This window comes from Leptopilina heterotoma, unplaced genomic scaffold, assembly GCF_015476425.1.
Source record: "Leptopilina heterotoma isolate Lh14 unplaced genomic scaffold, ASM1547642v1 Lhet_305, whole genome shotgun sequence".
In the NCBI taxonomy this organism is placed as follows: Eukaryota; Metazoa; Arthropoda; class Insecta; order Hymenoptera; family Figitidae; genus Leptopilina; species Leptopilina heterotoma.
Window position 1 is genome coordinate 1,112,079 of NW_025111009.1, and position 18,223 is coordinate 1,130,301.

General features: G+C 22.0%; 1 protein-coding gene and 1 long non-coding RNA gene across 3 annotated transcripts in view; one reads left to right on the forward strand and one right to left on the reverse strand.

The window, feature by feature from the left end:
- Nucleotides 1-18,223, reverse strand: part of LOC122504565 (unconventional myosin-XV) — a 115,110-nt gene that overhangs the window by 92,859 nt on the left and 4,028 nt on the right. The gene's annotated exons all lie outside the window — the stretch shown is intronic.
- LOC122504566 overlaps nucleotides 3,226-18,223 on the forward strand; it is a 71,592-nt gene continuing 56,594 nt past the window's right edge. Inside the window, exons 1-2 of one of the 2 annotated variants that reach the window (XR_006301843.1) lie at nucleotides 3,226-3,281; nucleotides 4,546-4,730. This is a non-coding gene — a long non-coding RNA (uncharacterized LOC122504566). Of the gene's footprint in view, nucleotides 3,282-4,195; nucleotides 4,409-4,545; nucleotides 4,731-18,223 lie in introns of those variants that run through there. The other variant, XR_006301842.1, reaches the window with a different exon arrangement.

Sequence of the window (18,223 nt, forward strand, 5' to 3'; positions counted from 1 at the left end):
TATATGCTTCCGTTATATCGAACCTGTCTGGACGACGAAAGCCATAAACGATTCTATCGTTTCTGGTCACGTCGTAACTTACCCCCATGCAACTATATACTTTAAAAGTCTTTTGATTACAGAAAAACAGTTACAAACTTATCATCAAAATGTTAATTACCTTAAAACACAACATTTTTCTTCTCACAATTTTTAAATGTTTGAAAAAATTTTTGTAAACCAAATGACAACATTATTAAAATTCTTTAAAAAATTTGATAAAGTTCAAAAAATGTCTCTATAAACCAAAAGATTAAAATTATTTTAAAAATTTGAAAAAAATTATGTCAGTAAATCATTTGGTTTGCAATGACTGTTAACATTTTGATGATTAATTTGTAATTGTCAGGATTTAAACAAAAATTTGATTTCTAATTTTTCTAATTGAAAATACTGAAAATATTGAATTTTAAAAAATTAGAAGCTAATTTTCATTAATTTATAATTTTAAATATACATTTAAAGATTTTTCATTTACATTTTTAATAATTTAATTATTTTAAAAATGTGCAATTAAAATTCTTCAAAAGATGATTTTAAAAAATTGTAAAAAAAACTTGAAAAAATTAATTATTTTCAATTAAATTTTACTAAACTTCGATTATTTAAAAAGATTTGTTTAGTTATTTTTCGCACTATAAAAATCGAAATAAGTTGCATTTTATACTAAAAAATGTGGTATGTTGTTGCAATATTTACAAGAAAAGTCGAAAAAGTCTCAATTTTTGAAAATAAATCGATAAACGTCTGAATTTTTTTAATTTCCCTGACAAAAATTTTTTTTCCGTCATTTTCCTCACAAAAATTTTGTTTTTCTGACTTTACTGACATAAATATAATTATTTTCAGTTCAATTTCATAAAATTTCAATTAATTTGATCATTCTTTAATCGAATTTTTTTTAAATTCAAGTATCTTTGAAAAATTGAATTAAATTTTCTCAGAAATCTAATTTTTACAGAACTTTAAATAAAATTATTTAAAACTTAAATAATTTTCTAAATATTTAGATATTTTCTTCACATCAATTGAAATTTTCAAAAAGTTTTAATTAAAACCTTGCTTCTGAAATATATTTCTGAAAATGAAAAAAATGAAAATTCAAGGTTAAGTTTTTCAAAAATGTTTCTGAACATTAAAAACCAGAATTTTTATAACAATTCTAGAAATTTGGTATTTTTCCAATAATTTTGACGAAACTCCCTGACATTTCCCTGATCCCTTTAATTTTTCTGTCCTGTAGTAACCCCGACTCTTTTCTGTAATCAAAATGACAATATCAATAAAAATTTCTGAAAAAACGGATAAAATTAAAAAAAAATTCTGACATTAGTTTAATTTTAATTAATTAATATTTGATTATTAATATATTTATTTGATTAAAATAATATACATTGAAACTAAAGCAATTTGTCATAACAAGAGATTTAATAAAAATGTGTCAAGGATTTTGCACGTACCTTCTAGGATTTTAATGATCACTTGAAATAAGTAAAGTAAAGACTATTTGGACTCCAAACAGTCTCGTGTTCAAGTGATTATTAATTCTTAGAAGGTATTTTAAAGTTTTAATACCTTGTCAGTTTTCATGATCTACAAATTATGCAGGTATCTGTTAAAATACCACTTAGTATCTACACTATATAATCATGATAAAATACACTCTGCTAAAATAAAATATTAAATTACTCGGTTATATTCAAAGATTCACGACTCTTATGTTTCTAAATCAACAATTTTCACAAAATGTCATTTTAATGTTTATAATTTATTCAAGTTTTGTAGGGTAGAAAACTTTCCCTTTAACCCCATGTCATTTTAAAAGTATTCAAATTTTTTTTTCATTAGACGTATAGTTTTGTAGTGAAAGCATTTTGTATATAAGCGAATTTGCAAAGTTTGTAAATTATTATATACGTATTTTCTATACTACTTGGTGAAAGTCTGTATTTTTTTTTGTTGACAAAACTTGAAATTGAGATTACATTCAAATCCTGTAATTCCTGTATGTAAATTATCGTGTGTTTATAGGCTGAGATTATTTGTATTATTAAAATGTAGTTCAAATAAAATTGTTTGTAAAATGTGGGGAAAAAATTGTGAAAATAAATTCAAGTTATTATTTACTTTTAATTGTTATAACTTTTATTTGCTTACCTCTGAATAAACCTTGAATGTAAATGAAAAACGAGCATTCTAAAGAAAAGTGTGTCACAAAATGGCATAATTTTCTTGCGAAAAGTGTTTCAATGTTTCCTAATATTTACTCAGTCTGTTGACGTGGCCTTGACATTCAGGTGGAATGTGGTCCTTGCAAGTTTATAAACGAATATCCTCGAACTATGTGTGGAGCGATTCAGAAATAGCGGTGTTACCGGTCAATCAAGATTTTTGAATTTTTAAAGTCATTCATGGAAGATTTACCATTGTATAAATTATTTTAGATTTTGATTCCGCGAGGACATGTCTGACAGATTTGAAAACAAAATACAAACACAATTTCAACACTTTCCCGTTGATTTTTTCGATATTATATACAAATATTTAAGTTCAAAGAGATAATATTATTATAGAAATTCTGTATTTATTAATTTTACAACTCACCGAAGAAACAGCGAAATTAAATTTCTAATACGCATCAAAACGTTGAGGTTAGGAAATATTCCGCAACCAAATTTCCGGATCATTTTGTCCATTTTCTCAAAACTTTGTTACTTTTACAGGAAACTAAATATTACCCTGCCAAATTGTGAACACTTATGAATAATATAATCTTCTGCACAAGAAATATCTCCAAAAATGTTAAAAGATTAAAACTTTGTCAACTTTGTCCATGTTGTTGTCAAGCGGAAGTAGCCATTTTTTCTGATGGATACTAAAGCGTCATCTATTGTACTTCCGCTATACAAGAAACGAAATTTAAACCGTTAGAAAAATAAAATTTCTATTTTCTAAAAACTAAAAATCTTATTTAATAATAGTTATTAATAACTATTAATAATAGATAAATAAAATAACTTTTTTACTATTTTTCATATATAATTAATAAATAAATAATAAAAAGAAGTAAAAATCAAATTGAAGTTTTGAATCTAGTATTCAAAAAACCGGAAGTTCGATTTACAATCCACCAATCAGAATGCTGATGCTCAATTGATATGAGTAATGGCTACATCCGTTTTCATTGTCATGGGCGATGCTATTCAGGGAGGATACTCCGCAGATTTATTACAAATGAAGTGGTAATTATAAACAATTTAACAAAAATAATTATTTTTTTATGAAACTCTGATCTAATTTAAAGAAAGTTTCGTTAATTTTTAACATAAATGTACAGGATTTGTAGAAAAATATAGAGAATCAATAATCTAATCAATCGTGAATGTCCGCCAAAACCCATCTCATATTTTTTACATACAAAACAGTAGTTTTCTTACATCCTGTAAGATTTTCTCTCATTTTTATTCGTTTTTATATTTCTCTAAATTTATTTAGCAATAAATTATAAAAACAAATCTGTAAAATGTATTTTTGGTAAATAATGAACTTTTTTTGATCGGGGTGGGGAAATTTTTAATTTTACTAGATTGGTACGATTGATACAAGACAAAACCGGAAGTTCTATATATATTATTCCAATATGGCAACTTTTTATTTATATTCTTTTTTGCAATAACAAAGAAGTGTTAGAAAATTTTACGTTCTGATTCACTACATATTCACGAAAATATTAAATCTTTTCGAGAATAGTTATCCAGTTGATGTAAATGATGTAAATTTAGTGAAATTAGAAGAAAAGTGTTCAATATTTATTATTGGTAAGTAGGTATAGAAAATCGACACTAAAATTGTGAAACGCACGGGAGTGAAAAAAAGAGTAATATTTTTAACATCCTGCTATGAAAATTTTAATACTCTACGTTTTTAACGCCTTTAGATTTGTTTCGTATTAAAATATTCGAGTCGGAAGTAATAATTTTTTACGAAAATTTCCAATTTGCATGGTTATTGTGAGGCTTGAGGGAGGATGGAGTGGGGGAGACTATGCGTTTATCGAAATACACCTTTCTGGTAATAATTCCGTTTAAATTGAGATGGTGTTCAAAATATTTCTGGTAGCAAATATCCGTGAGTCTTTTTTAGTAATATTTTTCCAAATTTTTGATTAAATAGCCAAAAGATCGTTAATGGTGAATAACAAATTGCCCCTGTATATATGCAACCCATTCTCTTCTTCCTTCCCGCATTTGTTTTTCTCAACCTGACGCATCGGAAGTGTTAAAATTGTTGATTTTTTCCTAATTATTCCTTGTTTTTAAACAAATTATCTCAGAATTGATGAAATTTAAAGTAACTTATGTAAAATAAGGTTAATATTTTGTACATTATGTGGAAATAATTGATTATTTGTGCAACTTTCCGAATACGTTGTAACACAGAAAATTGCGATTTTTAACACGAAAAGTAATATTTAATTCGAATTTCCTATATTTTATCGTGTTTCAGGTAAATTAGAAAGAATTCATCGTTTCATAATATACAAAATCAGAAGAAATCAGAAAAAAGTAGTGCAATAATTACAAGAATGCCGGTGACGGAAAATTTTGAGGTTATGTTTTTTATCCACGACAACTTGAGCAACAAAGAGGAATGTGTGAGTAAATTATGAATTTCAACAAATAAAAAATAAGGTAAATACTTACATTTACAATCTAATGATTATATTATTTTGAAAATTTATTGATATTATCGATATTATCGAACAACATATGCGTAATACTGGGAAAATTATTCCATAAGAATATAACATTCTCGCATTCTCAATAAGGAATGCATTTCACAATTTTATGCTAATTTCGTTAGTCACCCTCGATCAACGCGTGGGGTTGACGTAGGAATAAAACTTTAGTGAGTGTTTAAAAATTCTTTGAACAATAGCCTATAGCAATATTGGCTATTTCGTCATTGACAATTGTCCTATTGTTGATTCTCCCGTTTATATATACAATGAGACGACTTTCTTTACCGCGACGAGAGAAAATCATCCAGGAAAAGATTTATCAGCCACAAGGACGATTTTCTCTTTTTCTAATTATTACCGTCTCATCCCTTTTTCTTTCATTTAAAATTCTAATTGCTTTTTGGAATGTCATTTATTTTTCTTTCATCTTATAAAATATTTACTATTGAAAATTCAAACAGTTGAATTAAATCTTTTAAACAAAATTTTTTCTTGAATTTATAAATGATTTATTATTAATTTATTAAATAAGGAAAAATAAAAAAATATACATTTTATAAATTAGTAAAATAATAGAGTTGTTGCCACGCAACATGGAAAACTGGAAAACATGGAAATGTCAGGGAATTTCATAAATCTTGAAAAAATCTGGAAAAGTTAGGGAATTTTGATCGAAATCCTGAAAAATTGTTGTTTTCAAGGTTATTGTGTTTATTCTTGAAATCTAATACAAAACATTCAAATTTTTCTATTTTTGGCAATAATTTCTTTTCAAATAACTAAAAAAATTGAATTTTGAAGAAGTTATAAATGATTGCAGAAATTTAATTATTATTCAAAAGTAATAAAATTCTATGCAGCAATTCAATTATGTTACAAATTTAAAAAAAATTTTTAAATTCAATTATTTGAAAAAGTAATAAAATTCTTCTTAGAAATTCAATTATTTTCAAAAATTTTAATAAAATTATTGGCAACATTTCAATTATTTAAATAAAATTTTGATAAAATTTTACGGAAATATTTAATTATTTTCATAAATAATAAAAATTTAACAGGAATTAAATTATTCACAAATTTTTATAAATTTCTTCGCAAATGATTGCAAAAATTCAATTATTTTCAAAAGTAATAAAATTCTTAGCAGAAATTCAATTACTTTAAAAAATTATTGTAAAAAATTCTCGTCAAAGTTTCAATTACTTTTATAAATAATAAATTCTTCTTCGAAGTTCAATTATTATATAAAATTCTATACCCAAACATTTAATTATTTTCATAAATAATAAAAATTTCACAGGAATTCAATTATTTTCAAAATTTTTTTTTTGTAAATATCTTTGCAATAATTCCATTATTTTCATAAATAATAAAATTTATTATAGAGATTCAATTATTCTCATAAATAATCAAACTCATCGAAGAATTCAAATTATTTTTAATATAAATTCAGTCAAATTTCTCGAAAAATGCAATAATTATTCTTAAAAATTTTATTAAAATTCGTCGAAAGAATTTAATTATTTAAAAATTTGTTAATAAAATTCTTTATGAGAATTCAATTTTAAGAAACATTCAATAAATTCAACAAATTATATATTTTTGTAATTAAATAATTGAATTCTCGTAGAATTTTCTAATAAAAACTGATTTAAAAATTAATTTCGGTTAAAATTTTAGATAATAATTGAATATTAAATATTTGAATTGAATTCTCGCAGAAATTTTCTAGTAAAAATTGATATAAAAATTAATTTCAGTTAAAATTTTAGATAATAATTGAATATTAAAAGTTTTTGGAACAGTTAAATTGAATTTTTTTTGAAATTATTAAAAAAAAATTTTTTTTTAATTGTTTAATTGAAGAATTTCCGAATAATACAAATTTCGTAAAATTGAATTGTAAACAAATGGATTTGAAAATTCTCAAAGAACTTTTTCAGAAATTATTAAAAACAATTGATTTAAAGAAGAATTTTAGTTAAAAATTTTGGAAAACGATAATTAAACTGAAATTATGAAAATAATTTTGGAGAAGTTATTTATAAAAATTTATTAGTTATTTAATTTGATAAAAAATAAATGTAGTTTTAAAAACCTGGAAAAATTCTGTTTTTTAATCTGGAAAAACTAAAAGTCAGGGAATTTCAAATAAGTAAAAGCGTGGCAACCCTGTTAAAAATTTTGTTGAATATTGAAAAATTTATTTATATAAATATCCATGAATGTATTTTATTTGGAAATAGTAATTTAATAAATTTTCAACTGTCTTATAAACTTGTATACAATTTAAGATTTCATAAAGGGAAAAATTTGTTAGATCAGTAAACTGATAAAAAAGAATAAGCTTCTTAAACGTCGTGAAGCACACATCTTGAAAAGATTTTATTTTGATATAAGAGACGCGATTATAAATTACATAAGCATCTTGTATTAACACGGTTGAGCTGCTGGCTTTCTCTGTCTGACCTCGATATCTTCGCGAAATGAAACCCTGATTCTTTGATGATACCATCTAGTAGTCTGGTTCTTCCAGACAAACCATTAAAATTGCACACAAAAAGGGATTCATTCATGTAAAATAATTTCACTAATTTTTATCCCCTTTCAACTTTTTTACTATTTTACAAATACTTTTTTTTAGTTTTTTTCAAAATAATAATTTAAAATAAACATTAAATTTCAATTTGCGTTTAATTTCCATTTCGTTTAAATTAAATTATACCTAATTAAATTTAATTGCTGAAAAAAACTGTACAATTACCCGAAGTTCATTCAACTCACGAAATTATACTTTATTACACTTTAGACCAGGAAATCTTGTCCTTTTTCTTTTTTTATATGAGTTATTTGGGATGTTAAATGGGCGGAGGATATTTTTCGAGGTGGCAAGGAATATCGATAGTAATCACTGTGTGCAAAATCCCTCGGCTGGAATTCATAACCACTTATATCCTCGGGGTTCACAAAAACCACTATGGGCACGCAATACCATTACTTGACAGAGTCGAGACTTGCGATAATCGTCGAGAGAGGCAAAGCTATATAGTGTAAATGTTGTAAATACCTTTACATTGCAGAATAATTATTTCTAAAGATGGTTGCATAATTCCAATTTAATTTTATGCAAGACTTTTTTTTTCTTTATTAATTAAGATCAATTTTCAAAGTATATTCTCAACACCTTTTGCGAATTAACTTTCCCTATAATATGTGGTTGATCATATCACATACAGTCAGTTTATATATTTAAGTTTTTATTCTCTTTTATAATTATTTTATACGTTCAGGCCTCGAATTGTATTTTTAAGAATTTTAATTGGAAATTTTGACAATGATTAAGTTCTCTCAAAAAATTTTAATGTAAAATCTTCAAATGAAAATTGGAAAATAAAAATTAATGAAAATCCGCTTCAAAAATTTTTTTCGAAATTTAAAATATCTACAAAAATAATCAGGTACATTAAAATTTATAAATAATTTTTTTTTAGAATTAATATGAAAATGTTGGAAAAGGCAATCATTTTCGAAATTTATAATTAAAATTCTTCTGAGGATTGATTATTTTTTTTAATTGTCTAAAAATTCTGTTAAGAAATTAATTTATTTTCGAAAAATTACATTACAATGTTTTTAAAAATTAATTCTTATTCTCTAAATTTCTGTTTGTAAAATTTTTTACTAATTTGAATTAGTGACTCATTTTCTGCTTTTGAATTAATGAAATTTAAACTGAACAAATTTTTTATTCGATTCAAATAAACGATTACTTCTATTATAATTTAAATATTTACTTGAATCAAATAATTTTTATTTTGTTTATCAAATATTTATATATTTGAGTTTATTAAATGGTATTTGAATGGAATACTGAAATTATTGGTTCAAATACCATTTAATTGATTTAAATAAAAATTATTTAATTCAAGTAAATATTTATTTGATAATAGACAAGTAATCGGTTATTTGAATCTAATAATTTTTTTCAGGGTATTTACTAAAAAGCAAGAAGTTAGTCACTAATTCAAATTTAAAGAGTAGATTTTTTTATTATAATTTTTTTAAATTGAATTTTCAATTATTTTCAAAAAAAGTTGAATTAAAATTTTTAAAAAATCTTTTAGCGAATTTTTCCTGAAAATTAAACTCTAAATCTTAATCAGTTAAAAGTAACTGATTCGTAAGGAAAATGTTAGTCGAGTCACTCATTCAAATAGTAATTTTCTATACTGATAATTGAATTAAAAATAACTAATTCTTTTAAAAAATTCAATTATTTTCAAAAAATTTACTAAATTATTGCAAATAATTATTTCGAAATTTTTCAATTATATATAATTAAAAAATTTACCATCTTTCAATAACTGAAAAATATTTTTTACAATTAAGTAGTTCATAGAATTTTTTCATTATAATTTTTTAAAATTCAATTCTTTTCAATATTTTCAATTACATTTTTTCGAAAATTCAAATATATCTACAAGAAACAATTACAATAATAACATTTTTTAAATAATCTAATTTGTTAAAATTATTATGAAAAAGCTGGAAAAAATAATCATTTAACAAATTTTTAATTATAATTCTGTCAAAAATTGATTAGTTTGTTAAATTGTCTTCAAATTCAATTATTTTCGATGAATAAAAAATTAAACATCACAATGTTTTTAGAAAAACTTTTCTCAGAATTTTTTTATTTGGTACCTTTAATTTTATAAAATCTAATTATTTTCGAAAAAAGTAAATTTAAATTTTTAAAGTATCTGGTTTTCTATCAAATTTTTATTAGAATTCTTCAAATTGATTATTTTATTATATTTTTCAAAAATCAAATTATTTTCCAAAAATTTTACTAAATTTCAATTATTTGGATTTTTTTTCATTTATATATAATTGAAAAATCTATTATCTTTAAAATTAAAATAAGAAAATTCTTAAAATTCGTTTCTTAAAAAACTAATTTTAAGAATTTTTTTACTGTAAGTTTTTAAATAACTATTATTTTCATTATATTTGGTTACATATTTTAAATAATTCCTGTTAATAATTTTTAAAAAAGAACCGTAAAGATTTACAGTTTATTTATCTATAAGTAATTGAATTTTTTATATTTAAATAATTGAATTCTCGAAGAAATTTCGAAAAATAATTAGCTATAATAATTTAAATGTTATTTTGTTTTAGAAAAAGAAGAAAAATATTTGCACAATTCTTATTTTTAATCTTATTTTTGGAACAAGATTTTTCACAGGAATTTAAATTATTTTTTATAAAAATAATTAAATTCCTTAAAAACAATTTATTATTGATAAAAATAATTGAATTCCTTTGAAATTTTTATTATTAATGAAAATAATTAAATGTTTGCATACAATTTTATTAAAATTTTTTTTAAATAATTGAATTCTTTTTGGGAAATTTTATTAAAATAGTAGATATTGAAAATAATTGAAATTAGAAACATTTTTGAAAATAATTTAAATCAGGACAAGAATTTTTTTGCCATTTATGAAAATAATAATTGAACTTTGGAGAAGAATTTTGTTATTTATAAAGATAATTGGGATTTTTACGAGAATTTTTTTCAAATTTTGAACATAGTTGAATTTTATAAGAAGAATTTTATTTATTTATTTTTTTTTTTGAAAATAATTGAATTTCTGCAATTATTTATAATTTCTCCAAAATTGAATTTTTTTAGTGTTTTCAACAAAAATTTAAATTAGAAAATCTTTAAATTCTATTATTTTTAAAATTGCTAATTTTATTTAAAAAAGTCAGAAAGAAGTAAATATAAAATAATTGACTTAGAGAAGTTCAGTTAAAAATTGTAGAAATTGATTAAATTTTGGAGAATGGGAGAAATTACAGATGTAATTTTCAGAAATAATTAAATATTTCAAAAAGTTTGGAATTCAAATTAAAACCATTTTTATTCCAGTAGAATAATAAATAAATAATATTTACATATTTATTTAACAAAATTATTTAAGTTTTGAATAAATGCATTTATAGTAATCAGTGAAAGGTCAGGGAAATACAAGATGAAATTTTTCGACAAGGCTAAATAGAATAAACGACTGTTTCGACTGTTTTTGTATCCTTATAATCAACTAAAGCCATTTTTTGCGACTTATACTCAATCCGAGGCCTGTAAGTTTATAATAATTTAATAACGATAAAGCTTTCGATTATAATCAGAAAGAGAGAGAATAATTTGTGTTTTCTTTGCATACATTTGACTGTGTCTCTCTAAAATTCCGTTCGTTCCTATGTAGAATCAAGAGTGGAGCAGGATTTTGAAAATGGGGAACAAAATCACCATAAATTGAAGTAGTAGCTTGTCATTTTGTTTTATACTTATTGAATAATACTATCTTTACATGTAAACTCGAGTCGAATTACTGATCGATGCAAATTTTTGAAACTAATATTGCCTGCTCCATTTCGAGTCTAGGTCACCTCACAGAAGTTCGTATATAATTTCGAGAGAATACATTATCTTTCGTCAAATTATGCGTTTCATTTTAATTTTCAGACTTCCTCGAATTCGAGAAATTGAATCTTATTTGAATGCAATTTTGAAATTGTGTGGAAAAAAAATTTTCACTCGAAAGTAACTCAGTTTTACTAATTCTGATCACAAATTCTTTTAATATTTTATTATAATTAAACTTTAATTTAATTAAACTCTCTCTGTTAATTGAACTAGTTTTTCAAAGGCAAAATTAATAAATTAATACTTTTTACTGTAGTTATACTGTATTAAATAAATTTAAGGATGAATCTGACCTACAGTCAAAGCAAAAGTTAGTCCAATGCCATAATTTCGTAATTTAAATGAAGAAAATTAATTAAATTTTAAATTATTTTGGTGGAAGGGTAGAGAATTTAATTTTTAATATTTTAAACAAGTTGTTGTTGTATTTGAATGAAAATTACAATTTCTTGTCAATAAGAAACGATTTCAATAATCGTCTTTAATGACAATAATGGTCTTTAATGACAAAATTGTAATTTTTATTTAAATGCAACGTTCAATTCTTTAAAATATTGAAAATTAAAGTCTTCTTTCCACCAAAACGAATTTATTAAAATTTATTAAATTTATTTTTTATTCATTTTTTATTTTAAAATACGAAATTATAGCATTTTACTAACTTTTGTTTTGATTGTCCGTCAGATTTTTCCTTAAAGTCTAAAACTTTTAGAAAATTTAAAATTGAAAAATTGAAATATTAAAAATTGGGAAAAATAAAATTGAAAAATTTTAAATAAAAAGGACGAATTTCTTAGTATAGTTCTGATTTTCCGATCTGAAAGAACTTGATTTCAATCCATTTGTGCAAAGTATAGAAGATTTTCATCTTTAATAACTCGAAAAACTTGTTGATCATAAAATTAGAATGACACAGTTAATTATTCTGTTTTTCTTATAATATACTTTCTTGGCGATCTTTTTAGAGATATACCTCTTTGCCCTGAGAAACTTTCTCCTTTATATCCAATTTTAATTTCAAGAGTCGTAAATTTTAGTCGAATTAATGATAAAATATTCCATTTAATGGTTTGAACTCTTCATTTTTTTTTTATAGAAAAATGCTACTTTCTTTAAATTAAAAAAACGGGGTTTTTAAGTAATTATTTATACTTTTGATTTTTACTCTCAACTTTCGATGTGAACATAATTTCAAATATATAATTTAAAAAAATGTTTTTTCAATATTTTTACATTCAAAGCTAGAAATCAAAATCAAAAGTGTAAATAATTACTTTTAACAGCTGTTTTATAAATTATTTTACAATAAAATAATTTATGCTTTTTAAAACATTATCAACTTCAAATGTAAAATTGGACCAATTTTAAAACATTTTGAAAAATATAATTCGTACTTTTTATTTTTAAATTTGGATGTAAAAACTGTATCTCCAGTATTATTTAAAAATATATATTTTCTAAATATAATAATTACTAGTTTTTGATTTTTTCTTTTAAACTTTGAATGTAACAATTATTTCAAAGTATTATTTATTTAAAAAAAGATTTTTTAGGTATTGTAAATAGTTTTGTTTTATTGTCAGATTGCAAAAATTATTTCTAGTTTATTATTATTTAAAAATAATTGTCTTTTAAAATAATAATTTAATTTTTTACTTATGATAAATGATGGTAAAAATTGTTCTCAAGTATTTTTGAAGAATGAATAATTTAACATTGAAAAAAATTTGTTTCTTCTTTTATAATTTTGAATGACTGTTAAGTATCAATATTTAGTGGATTTAAATATTAAAAACTCGAATAATTAAAAAATAGTGTTTTTATAGCTCCTGAAATTAAGATAAACTCGAAGTTTCAATAAAACCGAAATTTCGTAATTATATTTACAGGCACCAATTTATTTTTCTATTATATAGAATTATATTATAGGTTTTAACACCTTTTTTTTTTAAAAAAAAGAAGACGATTTCTTTTATATCTATCTATTTTTAAATATTATAAAAAAATTGTTTCTATAATTTCGAAGGAAAGTTGTATTATTTGCCTCTAAAAGCAAATACAACTGTAATTGAATGAAAATAATAGTCATTAATTTCAAATAATTAATGAGTTGTCCATTATAAGGAAATGGGGGTTTATATTATTATCAAAAAAAAGTTTAAGTACAATATATTATTTATTAAAGTGTCTGTTTAATTATATACGTAAATAAACGCTGTATATTGGACGGTATCATTTAACCTAATTAAACTAATACGCTTATAAAAAGTTGTGATGAAAGGAAAAAAAACTTCTCGTGATACGTGAAGCAGCGATTAATTTTTCTATTCCGTTAATTTCAACCAGTGTTTACGTTTACACAGTTCGTTAATTCTTCAGTAAAGCAACACATTATTATCTCCTTGCAATCGCATAGATATTTTAACTCGATGTCACAAACTTATTTGCAAAGCAACTTCCGTTTATCTGAACGTAAAATAATGTTATATACGATCCAAGAGATAATTTATTTTTTTCTATTAAATTTTTTTTCGTATTCTAATTTTTAAATTTAAAAAAAAAATAATCTTTAATAATAATCAGAATTTTACTACACTTTAGCTCTTTTTAATTTAATATTTGATGATAATAATAATAATAATAATATTATTATTTTTATAATAATAATAATAATAATAATATTATGTAGAAATAATGTTTTTATTTATTTACTCATTTGGTTCACTAAAAAAAATTTATTTTATTCAAGTAAATATTTAATTGATAATAGGCAAATAATCTGTTATTTGAATCAATTAATTTTTTTCTCTGTGTTTATAACATTAAGTAAAAAATTATTCCCATAATTTATTCGATAAAAAGTTAACAGAGTAAAGAATATAGTACTTCGTAGCTAATAATAATAATAATAATAATAAATATAATAATAATATAAATAATAATAATTATAATTTTAACGATAATAATAAATAATTATATTATTTCATTAGTTTATTTTCCAAATAGAGTTGAATACCAATTTTTTTTATCTAATTAGTTACACTTTGACTTTGTTTTATTCCTATATTTTTTTATTCCTATTTACATTGTCATATAGATTTTGTTAAACAAAAGTTTCACTTGATATTATTAATTATTCATACATTATATAAAAAGTTACAAACTTGATTATAGCTTTGTTTCCGCATTTGTGATATAATTATGCTTCAATAGCAATTAAGGAAAAAGCAGGATACTGATAATGAAGCATGCATCTCGCAAGACAATGCCATGGGGTCACACGATCCATTGACCTCACTAATACTTTCACCCAATCTTGTCTCATTCGGAGCACGTAAAAAATATATTTCAAAAAAAAGAAAATTCAGTTTTTGAATTTGTATAATAAAATAAGAGATTTTGAAAACGTGTCAGGAATTTAACACTTAAAAGGAAGTTCTTTTGTTTGTCTTTTAAACTATTATATAAATAATATTTTCATTAAAAGTTTAATTTTATTAATTTTAAATCAATTAAAGATTTATTTCATATTCAGTGTAAAAGATTTACACTGAAAAAAAATTATTTGATTGAAATAAACGTTTAGTTTTCTATAAATATTGAATAAATATTTATTTGAATCGAATAAATAGTGAGGTACTTGAATTGAATAAATATTAACTTAAATCAAATAAATATTAACTTGAATCAAATAAATATTAACTTGAATTAAATAAATTTTAATTTTAATCAAATAAATATTAACTTAAATCAAATAAATATTAATTTGAATCATATAAATATTAACCTGAATGAAATAAATATTAATTTGAATCAAATAAATATTAACTTGAATCAAATAAATATTAAATCAAATAAATTGTATTTGCACCAATATTTTCAGTATTTAAAGCATATTTAATTGACTTAAATAAAAATTATTTGATACAAAAAAATATTTATTTTATAATAGACAAGTAATCGTTTATTTGAATCAAATACATTTTTTTTCAATGTTCTGTATTGGATATTCAAAAATCTATTTATATAAAATCAGAAAGTTTATTAAAAATTTTTTTTTTTAAATTAATAATTACTATGCAAAAAAATTTTAGATTTAAAAAGATTTTTATTTAAATTTTTTTTCTTTTGAAACGATTAATTTAAAAAAATTAATGCTAAAGAAAATAATTTGAAAATTCTTGGTGTTTTACTTTTAAAGATTTTTATCAATATATACCTTTTCATGCTGAATGTCTTTTCGGATTCGGATTAGTAGATGTTTGGGGACATATTGCCTGGAGATTTAAATGCCTTTGAGGCATTTCAGTCATAGAATCCATTGCCCTATTTTCAATTTTAAAAAAAAGGAACATTTTCACAGAGGCAATTTAACTATTTTCAATATTTATAATTTTATTAATAAAATTAAATAATTAAAAATAACTAATTGTTAATTATTCTCTCTAAATCTGAATTAGTTGCTGTTTATTAATTAAAGAGTGTTGATTCGTTTAACAATTAACAAGTAAAATTTTTACTAATTTTTAGTAGAAAAATTCTTATTTAATAGAAGAAAGTGAATAATTTTATTTATAGTAAAATTTTTACTAATTAATAGAGTGAAACTTTGTTCTTTCAACTAATAATACCGCGGGAAAAAGCTATATTTGATTTTGAGCTAATTAGAATTTTTATTTATTGCAAATAAATTTTATTTGGTTCAAATAAAAAGTTTATTAGGTAGTACTAAACGAAACAGATTCGAAAAAATTCAAATTTGACTGGACTCAAGTAGCAAATAGTTTTAGTTTCATTTCCACATTGCATTGACTAAAATAAATTAATCCAAATGATTAATTATACTCTTGATGACTAAATAAGCAATAAAAATTATTACTATGTATATAAATTATTTGCTTACATCAAAATTTGTTAATTTTAATTTGTTTTTTGCAAATAACTTAAGTTGATGTTTTGGCTAAAGTCAATGTTTTTCATTCTCACGATCATCATCCCGTTAGAAAAATGACCGAGAATAACCGGTTATGATGGCCAATGGAACTGTAGAATAATCTTGACAGTTTGAATGATAATTATCACACCTTTTGAACTTTTCTTATAAACAAAAAGTAGACACCCAAAACTCGTATAATTCGAAAAAGTATTTTTGATAATTTAGAAACTTTTACGACTCGCAGAAACCGCAAATATTTTCCCTAATAGGATTAATTTTAGGTATAAATTATCATTGTATGTACATTAGAGATAGCGCACCTATTCGGGATACCTATAATATAAGACAGAGATCGAAATTTTAAATTCCAGTAGGCATTTTTAAGGTTTACCGGGACAAATTTCTTCATAAAATTTTAATGAATTTTTATTGAAAGTAGAATTCTTGTTAGAACTCATGGAACTTTGTATAAAACTCTAAATTTTTGAATCTTTTCATGTGCAAAAAGGTCTTTTCGTATATATAATTAATTAGCATCTTTTTAGTGTTAACTTGCTTAGAGCTAACATTTTAGAGCTAATTGAAATTAGGATTATTTGTAATACTGTTTGTGTCACACAGTCAGAACTCATAGAACTCTAAATTTTGAAAATGTCAAAGTGCACATAGTAATTAATAGGTCAAAATTGAATGTCGTTTATTTAAATTTTTACTCAAAAGCAAACTGATAAAAAATTCGAATGGATTTTTTGTAGTAAACACTTTGTAATTTTAATTCTAGAACTCTAATCGAAACTCATAGAAATTTAGATAATTAGAACTCAAAATCTTAAAATTTCAAAAATTTTGTTTTCTATTTTCAAAAGCAGCATTATTTTTTTGCATTTTCAGTTTGTAGAGAATTGTTATTAAGATTTTTTTAAGAAAATTTTTGTAATGATGCCCTATTTATTATTAGAACATAAGGAACTTTAATCTGAACTCATAAGATTCTAAATATTTAAAATTTCAGTGTAGTATCTTTATCGGTGCTTTCGTTTATAGAGCAAACTATATTTGCAGAAGAAGATAGTAGAATTATTTGTAGATCTATTTGTAACGTGATGTAAAACTTTTTTTTTATCAAAACTCACAAAAAATTAGGTATAATAATAAATCCTAAAATTCTAATCTTTAATAATTTAGTTTCTTATAAATTTCAAAGATAACATTGTTGTTTAATTTTTCAACTTAAAGCAAACTTTTACCCAAAAAAAATTGATTTTAGTTTTCACTACAAAATTATAGTAAAAGTTATTTTATTCGTTTTTTCCGTGCGTTTACAATTTTCATAAGTATGTAGCTGAAATTCAAAAGATTTTGATTTAAAATTTTCTAAAATTTAATTTTAAATGAATTTAATTAAAAATATAAAAAAAACTTTGATTTAAAAAAACTTTTTAAAATAAAATTCTTCTGAAATTAGTTAAATTTTTTAATATATATTTAATTTATTATTAAATATAATGGATTTATCGAAGAATTTTAGTTAAAAATACTAAAACAAATTGAATTTTGAAGCAATTACAAATTATTGCAGAAATTCAATTATTTTTAAAAATTTTCATAAAATTCTTGGCAAAATTATAATTATTTTTAAAAACTTTCCTCAATTCAATGATTTTTAATATCTACTACTTTAATAAGAATTCCTAAAAGAATTCAATAATTAGTTAAAAAAAAATTTAATAAAATTCTACAAAAATATTTCATTATTTTCATAAATAATAAAAATTACACAGGAATTCAATTATTTACAAATTATTTTCATAAATAATAACATTTTATACAGGGAATCAATTATTTTCATAAATAATAAATCTCAATCCTGAATTTCAATTATTTTTAATACAATTTTCATCAAATTTCTCGAAAAGTGCAATTATTCTTAAAAATTTTATTAAAATTTGTCAAGAGAATTTAATTATTTAAAAATTTGTTGATAAAATTCTTTATGAAAATTCAATTA